This window comes from Pinus tabuliformis, chromosome 9 (assembly GCF_031772625.1).
Source record: "Pinus tabuliformis cultivar Carrire ecotype Pingquan chromosome 9, CPIR1, whole genome shotgun sequence".
NCBI classification, from domain to species: domain Eukaryota; kingdom Viridiplantae; phylum Streptophyta; class Pinopsida; order Pinales; family Pinaceae; genus Pinus; species Pinus tabuliformis.
The window spans coordinates 1,239,997,210-1,240,007,295 of record NC_142307.1 but is presented as its reverse complement, the minus strand read 5'-3'; the positions used below and the strand labels follow the sequence as shown (position 1 = coordinate 1,240,007,295).

Sequence of the window (10,086 nt, the reverse complement as noted above, 5' to 3'; positions counted from 1 at the left end):
CATTTCATTAATTGGGCTCTCGATTGATTTCTGCATAAAGATTCGCATTGTCTAAATCTAAAGCTGTTTCCATTCAACAGTCTATAGATTCTTCTTTAACTATAGTAAAACTGGGAGATGGAACGCTTATCAAAGCTAAGATAGCATCTTAAATCCAAACTTCTGACTCCCATTTGAAGTAGATATTAAAGCTTTATAAGATGGCATGCTGTTGAAAAGTTGACAAAAATTAAATATGCTGGCTGGACATTTCATTTATATATGGTTGGCCATGTTAAGCTCATGTCATATATCCCGCTGCAATTTTTTTTTTTTAATATATACATATACAAAGCTATATAATTACCAACACATAGACGTGCTTTATAAGGTTGACGGTGCTATATCATATGTACATAATTGTCAACACATGAGTTATTCTCTATATGGTTGACAAGTCTGCAATTCCTATTCTTATGTATGCTCACATAATGGCTCACTTTAAAACTTGCATGAAACAAGTCCTATAGCTGTACAACTACCGAACCGGTTGGACAGGACTGCGATGATTCCCATGCAGTTCTCCATGACTCGAACTTGTCAGCAATTGACACGATCTCCACCTGATGATTCGTGTAATCCCCTAGGGATATGAAATTGGTGATGCTGTGGTTTTTGTGTTGTTTGATTGGGTTAACATTAATTGAGCATTAACTTGTCTGTCCCACCCTGGGTACGTGGTGTGGGCAATCTCCAGCTGCTGCCTCGGTATCCTTCATGTATTGACGACTACGAGATGAGAGAGGCGATCCTACGGCTGCCACGGATGCTTGTCGACTTACACTACTCTTGGCGCCACGTTGTAGTTCCATTCTTCCGCGGGAAGACTTGGAACTTGTTCCGCCTCCTGCCTCAGCTGAGGGCTTGACAGTCTCAACTCTATGGTTTGCTTTCAAAGAACATGTGTGCGAGTTTTTGGAACCTAATCCCACCACCAGAATTTATCGACTAGGTAATTATTTGACAATTTCCTTTCCTAGTTCGCTGATTTACAATCGTTTGATTTGCAGATAGACCCATCATATACAGGATAAGTATTTACAATTATTTAACCACAATGTTTTGCTCGCATGCAAGTACCCCCACTCCTTCTATTTGGGTTGCAGATGGCATTGGACGGATTAGTGAGCGGATAACCATTCTGGCTTCCACCAGTATGATGAAATTCCACTTGCTTTTGTTTGTAGGAATGGGATCTGGACCTGGTCTATAGGCTATTGTGCATGATTTGTGTCTACCGCTTGCCAAAGCTCGCGGATAGGTGGCCAGGTTTTGGGTTCTGGTGAGGTTATCCACGAGAGGGCTTCTGTTGTTTTAGTTAAATAAATATGAGGCTTCGTTCCTCGTGGTTTTCTTTCTCTAAGCTGCGTTGGCTGTGCATGTTGTTCTAATTGTTTACTTATACCAGGTCTGCTTGGAATTAACTTATGTCCCTGGGCGGCTTCTCCATTTTCATGGCCCAGCTTTTGATAATGTAATATGTATTGTGCACTCCATTTATTTGTCTACTAGACTTGGAACTGAACATGGAAAATTTTGTTCAAATCTTGAACATGTATTATGGCTTCACTGAAATGATTTATCGCTCAGATTCTAGTTCTATTTGATTGTTTAGAGCTGTTTTCAACTCCATAAATTTGTGGCTCTGTACAATAGTATATATATATATATATATTTATTCGGTATCCAACTTTATGTTTCATCCTGAAGAATTGATTTTCGGTGTTAACTATGTCATTTGTTGTGCTTTCTGCTTAATCCAACTAGATGTATTTACCGTTTTTAATCAGTTTTGGGGTTTGGTCCCACATGAGGGTTTTCGAGGGTTACGGCCTTGCCACTCACAACCAATGTAACCTATCTTCCGGTTACCATGTATCAGTGTGGCCAAGACCTGAGACCCCCTGCCCATGAGTTCAACACTCTCCTAGACCCAACAGTTTCTAATGTGGGTGCATGCAATGTAAACCACAGAACTGGGATCTCACCCATTCTTGGTAGTGGAGATTTCCCTTTTTCGTTTGGAGGAATTGTTCCACTGGAATTCCGGATTATTAAAAATCACTTATTTTGTAGGTAGAATGTTTACTACTCATCCTAATTTGCAAAGAATTTATCTTTTTGTTTTACTCCCCATTCTCCGGGCTTATACTCTTAGAGTCCACGAATTTTCAATCCAACACATCTCACAAGGGTTCCAATGCTCAAGCTGTCAAACCCAGGGCGGATTCCATCAAGGAATCAACTTGAATTTCTTTCCTTTTTTTTTTTTTGGAAACCTTAGTGCTTAACTCCATTTTCGTTCGCAACAAGTAGCTTATAGCATTCTATGAAACCTCTACTTCTATTAATTATTGCACTAAATCTTGCATGACTCGTTTGCTAATGGTGTTTAACAAGGACGCTGTAACAATTCTTTTCCCAACATAACCTCTGCTATACAGTCCCCCTGTATTTAGGAATACTCCGACAACAGTTGTCAACTACAACCGCTCGGTAGCATCCATAGCACTCGCCCACCTTCGTGGAGGTTTCAATTATCACTGCTACTATGATTTTTTTTTTAAAACAAACATTTATTAAACAACATGGGAATACATCCTATGTATGTTTTTTTTTCAGTTATCACCACCTCGGTGGCAGCAACAAGTTCTTGAGTTTTATAACAGTAGTTGTTAATTCTATACAATACATTTACCTTTTTCTAATGTCCTTACAGAATTACTTATAAATGTTTACTCACTTACCTGAACTGCTGTACCTTACAAGTACTCTAGAGTCGGGCCTCCTCTATTTCTCCTGCTTCCAATATGTCACCCAACCTTGAGGTTTGTCCTTTAAGACCAAAATCTCCCCCCTAGCTCCCTTGTTGGATCACTGCCCTCAGCAAGTTGCTGCACCTTCGTGCATGGCTATCTGGTCCTCACCAGGCTTAGATTTTTTTTGTTTGTGTGTTTCTTTCCCTCTTCCTATCCCTACAGTGCAGAACCCCCTTCTTGCCTCCTTTCCTCCCGAAAAAGCCCCGTTAGGAAAGCAGTTAGGGTATATCGGGACACACAGCAACCACCTTCTTGGGAAGTTTCCAGCTTTTCCAGAAACATTTTCTTTTTAAGAAAAAAGAACCACAGGAAATATTATTAAATCAAATAGATAATAATAGTCAATTCAGTTTACCAATTACCACAGTAAAATAAAATATTTACATTTATCTCGGGGCATCACAGCTCATGTGGTCTTGGAGGAAAGCATTTTCTGCTCTGTATTAATTCTGGCATGATTTAGATTTTATAGGAGTGTTCCGACATCAATTTTCAATCCTCACTTTTATATATTTATCACTTATATTCATGCCAATGCTGGGTAACTTTGGCTTTGAAGGAAATAGTTATATGCCGTTTTATTGCTTAAGCATCACATTTTATCTGACGTTGGTTTGACATGTTTAATGATCGAGCAATATTTTCTGAAGTGTTGCTTGTCTTCATGTCTATTGGAAGAAAACCACGTCAGGCATGGAATGCTGCATTGTAATGTTGGTAATTACTGGTGTGGAAATGTGAATGCTGGACTGGGTGCTCCACACACACAGCTTGTTATTATTTAATTGGTAGAGTAAACCTACAGATTTACAGGGGTGCCAGGTTTTGTTGGAACACAAAGTAAAACTTGGGCATAAGTTTAGTAATGAATTGAATCCCCTCTTGCTAAACAAAGGTAACACTAGCATTTGCACCAGATGTTGCAAAGGAAACGCCGTAAGGCAAGAGATAACATATAACGCTATGTAAGGAAATAGATAGCATATAATACTAATTAGCTAAGTAAGGCAATAGATAGCATATAACACTAATTAACACTTCTTTGACAATTGTTGAAAGACAAAAAAAAAAGATCAACAAAAGGAAAGGACCATGCTATACATAATACATGCTTCTTAGCCTTACAAATCATGAGTCATATGTCATATAACACTAATTAATGCTACTTTGACAACTATTGAAAGACAAAAAAAGAGATCAAGAAAAGGAAAGGACCATGCTATAATGAAAACAAATTAATGCTTCTTTGAAAAGTGTTGAAAGAGAAAAAAAAAGATCAAGAAAAGGCAAAGGACCATGCTATAATGAAAACAAATTAATGCTTCTTTGACATGTGTTGAAAGAGAAAAAAAAGATCAAGAAAAGGCAAAGACCATGCTATAATGAAATCTTACTGCAATGCATGCTTGCTTAGCCTTACAAATCACGAGTCTTATGTCATATAAAATTAATTTAATGCTTCTTTGTCACCTGTTGAAAGACAAAAAACAAAGATCAAGAAAAGGCAAGGACCATGCCATAATGAAAACAAAATAATGGTTCTTTGACAAGTGTTGAAAGAGAAAAAAAGGATCAAGAAAAGGCAAAGACCATGCTATAATGAAATCTCACTGCAATACATGCTTCCTTAGCCTTAGAAATCATGAATCCTTAAGACGGTAAAAAGAATAATCAAAATTCTTTAACATATTATTTCTATTTTGAAAATTAGTTAGAGAAGCATTTCTAGACCACCATAGTTTTTCTAGCTTAATGGGTCAAGTAGGTTGGTAGCTTGACATCTATTTTGACAAACTAAATCTTCCCATGTTGTTTTGGGAATAAGCTAATGCCCAGTTTCATTATGAAGCTTAAGAGAATTATTTCTTATCTTAGAAATGTTCATTTTCTTCTTAACACTAGTAAAGATAGATAAATAATTATAGTTTTCATGATTATAGTTGATCAACTCCATATAATATCTTAGTTTCCCTTTTCCCCTTATCTCTTTATTCCATAAATCCTAAATTCGGGAATCCAAGTCCCATTTGTAAGTTGAAATTGACTTTCTATAAGTCCAACTATGAAACTTATATAATGTTCCTACATCATTATTTTATATTTATAAATATTTTGATTTTTAATTGTATATTTATTAATTAAATTAATTAAATTTTTAATATTTATTAATTATACCTTTTATATAAATATATGGTTATCAATATGAATTTTTATTCTTTTTGTTTCTTTTAATGTGATATGATTGTAACTTTATTAATAAAAATGAGATTACAATATAAAAATATGAATTGAATCAATATATTATTTATTATTAATATATTTTAATTCAATGAATATTATGTTTTATGATTATTTATTATTATTATTTCGCTTAATAGTTTATTTTATGGAGGGAAAAATGAAACTAAGTTATTATAAGGAGCTCATAAGTTAAATTTTGAAAACAATAAAAAATTTATGTGCCTTGGCTTATGTTAGGAAGAAAACAAGCATTTCTAATATAAGAGTTAATTCTAATGAGCTTCGTAGTGAAACCATTTGTTTCCCAACTAACAAAACACCATGGGAAGAAAGAGTGTAACTTGTGCCATATAAAGAGGGTTGAAGATGAAAATCACTTTCTCAAAACAACATGGGAAGAAAGAGTCTATGCTTGTGCCATACTAAGATGGGTGAAGATGAAAATAAATTTTTCTTAGACTTATGAACTTCCATATCCATTCTAATTTTCAAAATATTTATCATATTACCAACATTCTTGACTTATTAATAAGTCTTGCTGAAAAAAAGTGAATACAATTCTTGGCCCTAATGTAAATACAATACTATCAAATTCCATTAACCTCTATTAGCAACTCTTCTTTCTTATAGATTGATTAGTAAATGTTACACTAAAAATAATATAATACATGTACTTATAAGCTTCATAAATACAATAATCTCCCAATCAGTACATTTTTTCCATTTTTATAACATTTTATCTATTTACCAATAAAATGATCAATTGCCATTTCTTACATTTCTACTTATACATTTCATGCTACACTAAAAATAATATAATACATGTACTTATAAGCTTCATAAATACGCTAATATACCAATCAGTACATTTTTGCCATTTTTATAACATTTTATCTATTTACCAATAAAATGATTAATTGCCATTTCTTACATTTCTACTTATACATTTCGTGTATTAATAGTGGCATTTCTTACATTTCTACTTATACATTTCATGTATTAATAGATTTTATTTTTATTAAAGTTTGAGACATATCAAGTACATTAGATACATGGTTAACATAGTCAATTTAGGACAAAATCGACTCTATTCACCTTTATTGGATATGCCATAATAATTAGTCATGGCATGAACCTAGTTAATTTTTCTTTTATTTTCTTGCTAAAATTATAAACATAAATAGAACATATTATATGGTCATGGACCTACAAATATTTACCATTACAAATTCATTAATTCAACGCATTTAATATTTTATAGAGCTGTGTTTTTATGACTTGACTCCACTGGTTTATGAGGTTGTACCGCTGCGCATATATGACATGACTCCACTGTTTGAAGAAATTCAACCTAAACCGTTGGATTATATGGTAATCATATGCGCATTGAGGCCTGTGGATTTCATTGTCCTTTATTCGTTCGGTTAGCTGCATTTGCTTTTGGATAACTATGATGTTACATTAATTGCCTACACCTTCCACTGTACGTGGCGTGGGCGGACCTCACCAGCCCTAGCTGCCGCCTTGGGATTCCTCTTGTATTGATGGTATCGAGGCCTGTTGGGTGATCCAACGGCCAGGGTTGGTTCCTTCAACATTCACTACCCTTGGCACCGTATCGAGGTCTCATTCTTCCATCAGTTCTCATGACATCTGCTTGGTCTGTTGCTGCCTACTATGGTCTCATTCCAGCTTCGAACCAGAGCTCTATTGAGGTTTTTGAAAGGCACTCGAAGTGCCAATCGTTGTCCTCACAACCAGAGTTTGCATTCCAAGTAAGTTAGCTGCTGGTTAGTTTTCATGTTTTTGTTTTTCTTTCCTTCAACCTTGTTTTAACCTTTCTTCATAGCAGACTAAGCTCTTCTCTAAGGAAATCTGCAAATACTTAATCTATTTGTGGTGGTTTGCTCGTAGGTACACCTTGCTCTCGTTTTCGAGTTTGCTACCAGATGGGAGCAGTGCCTTCGAGGAACAGAGATGAATCTGAGGTTTTCCACTGGGTATGAGGGTTTCCGCCCTGGTTTGTCTTACAACATGCTATAGTTTTTTCTTGTTTCCTTCGTGGAAGGAGATGGTTCACCCTTCCTACGTAGTCTAGCCGTCCTCTTGGGAAAATGTTCATATTTTGGAAAATGTTTAAGTGTATGCTTATGAAGAGGCACTGACCCTCTCGCTTCAGTCCAGAGGCCTGAATCATGTCTTTTGTTTTTTTTTTAAGAAGCTTGTTAAATTTGAGGGGATTTGACCTCTGATATTTTGAGCCACACTGGCCAACTTTGTAATTGTAATAGCTACCTTTTGTAAGTCCATTCTTTGTTTTAATTTTGTCACTAAAAGACATTTACGCTTTTAAGCTTGCTAATGTGTAATAAAATGGTCGATTTTGTGTTATCTTGAGTTACACTTCTTGGGTTATGTTCCACAGAGAATGTTTTCTAAACTTATGTGATGCTGCCATACGTTGCTGGCTTATCGACTATTATTTTCTTTATGTCCTTCTAGTTATGCTATTCTACAGAGGGTTTGGTTTGGTAAATCATCTCGGTTGCCAGACAATATACTTATTTTCTATTTCTTGATGTGATTTTAGCTAGAATTATCTTCGTTGATATTTGTTGGGTTTGATTACAGTTGGGGTTTGGTTGCAGTTGGGGTTTGGAAGCTCGTCCACCCGGAAACAGGGTCGAACCATGTTTTTCTTTAAAGAATTTAAATGTGTAATCCCTCTGAGTTTAATTCTGTTACGTCGAGCAACAGGGTTTAGGCCTGAGTCCTTACATTCAGGGTCTTGGAATCGCCTGTGGTTGCATACATTCCTTTGAAAGAAATAGCTTACTTCTCTGTTGCAGAGTCATGACCAGAACCTAGTCTTTAGGAAAATATTTCCCTATTCCACCACAGTCTGACCCTGTTTTTTTTTAATAAGAACATAGTCTAATTTATTTCTGAATCATGTCTTTTTTTTTTTTTAAGAAGCTTGTTAAATTTGAGGGGATTTCACCTCTGATATTTTGAGCCACACTGGCCAACTTTGTAATTGTAATAGCTACCTTCTGTAAGTCCATTCTCTGTTTTAATTTTGGCACTGAAAGACATTTACCGACATATTCAACGTCTCCATCGAGCTGAAGGAAAGCCAGTAAATGCTATCAGAAAGAAGGTTTAACGAACCATTCTAGTCTGTAGCAGGTGGACCCTATAGCATAAGTGGCACAGGCCTGTCCGGGATTTCAGGAATATCACCCTCCCCCTCCAACATCTTCACGGCTTCCACCATCTGAGGTCTGAATGCCACCATAACATGTGAGCACAACATACCCACCAAAATGAACCTCTACATCACGTCCTCCTCCATGCTCGGACAGATACTCTGGTCTACTATTTCACTAGTCATGCCATTTTTCGCTAGGGCCATTGCCCAATCCGCGATGAGATAATTGGGGGCAGACTGAGCAGTGGTGTCAAGAGCCTTTTTACTGCTCATAATCTCCAACAATAGAACCCCAAAGTTGTACACATCGCTTATGTCTGTAAGTTTGCCATAGAGAGCGTATTCGGGGGCCAAGTAGCCATGCATCCCTGCTACTTTTGTCGTCAGATGGGATTCTCCTACTTCAGTCATAATCCTCGCCAGAACAAAATTGGCCACATGAGCATTCATTTCCTCATCCAACAGAATGTTAGTGGGTTTGATGTCTCTGTGATAAACTACAGGCTCGACGCCATTGTGTAGATAAGCCAGTCCCTTGGCAGTCCCTAGGACAATGTTCATTCGTTGCGGCCATCTCAAAGATTGGGCATTGGACTTTTCTCCAAAGAGAGGCTCATAAAAATTTTCATTGGACATGTAATCATATATTAGAAACTGCTGGCGCCCTTCCTTCTTGTCACTGGCCATGCAGTAGCCCCTCAAAACGTCCAGATTCGGTTGCCTGACGGTGTTGATGATCTCCACTTCATTGAGGAATTCGAAATCCCCTTCCGGCGTGCAGTTTCTGAATCTCTTCACAACAATCCGATGACCATCGGGAAGCATTCCCTTGTACACCATGGCATGTGCTTACTTCAAACCAGAGCTCTATTGAGGTTTTTGAAAGGCGCTTGAAGTGCCAATCCTTGTCCTCACTGCTAGAGTTGGCATTCCAGGTAAGTTAGTTGCTGGTTAGTTTTCCTGTTTTTGTTTTTCTTTCCTACAACCATGTTTTAACCTTTCTCCATAGCAGTCTAAGATCTCCTCTAAAGAAATCTTCAAATACTTAATCTATTTGTGGTGGTTTTCTCGTAGGTACACCTTACTCTCACTTTCGAGTTTGCTACCAGATGGGAGCGGTGCCTTCGAGGAACAGAGATGACTCAGAGGTTTTCCACCAGGTATGAGGGTTTCCACCGTAGTTTGTCTTACAATATGCTGTAGTTTTTTCTTGTTTTCTTTACGGAAGGAGATGGTTCACCCTTCCTGTGTAGTCTAGCCGTCCTCTTGGGCAAATGTTCATATTTTGGAAAATGTTTAAGTGTATGCTTATGAAGAGGCACTGATGGGCTTCGGTTCGGAGGCCTAAATCATGTCTTTTGTTTTTCTTTGAAGAAGCTTGTTAAATTTGAGGGGATTTCACCTCTGATATTTTGAGCCACAATGGCCAACTTTGTAATTGTAATAGCTACCTTCTATAAGTCCATTCTCTATTTTAATTTTGGCACTAAAAGACATTTATGCTCTTAAGCTTGTTAATGTGTAATAAAATGGTTGATTTTGTATTATCTTGAGTTACTCTTCTTGGGCTATGTTCCACAGAGAACGTTTTCTAAACTTATGTGATGCTACCATACATTGCTGGCATATCGACTATTATTTTCTTTATGTCCTTCTGGTTATGCTATTCTGCAAAGGGTTTGGTTTGGTAAATCATCTCGGTTACCAGACAATATACTTATTCGCTATTTCTTGATGCGCTTTTAGCTGGAATTATCTCCGTTGATGTTTCTTGGG

General features: G+C 36.8%; 1 pseudogene; it reads right to left on the bottom strand.

The window, feature by feature from the left end:
• Window positions 1–8,433: 8,433 nt before the first annotated feature.
• On the bottom strand, window positions 8,434–9,150 carry LOC149153049 (putative receptor-like protein kinase At1g11050 pseudogene; annotated as a pseudogene).
• Between the last annotated feature and the right edge of the window lie 936 nt (window positions 9,151–10,086).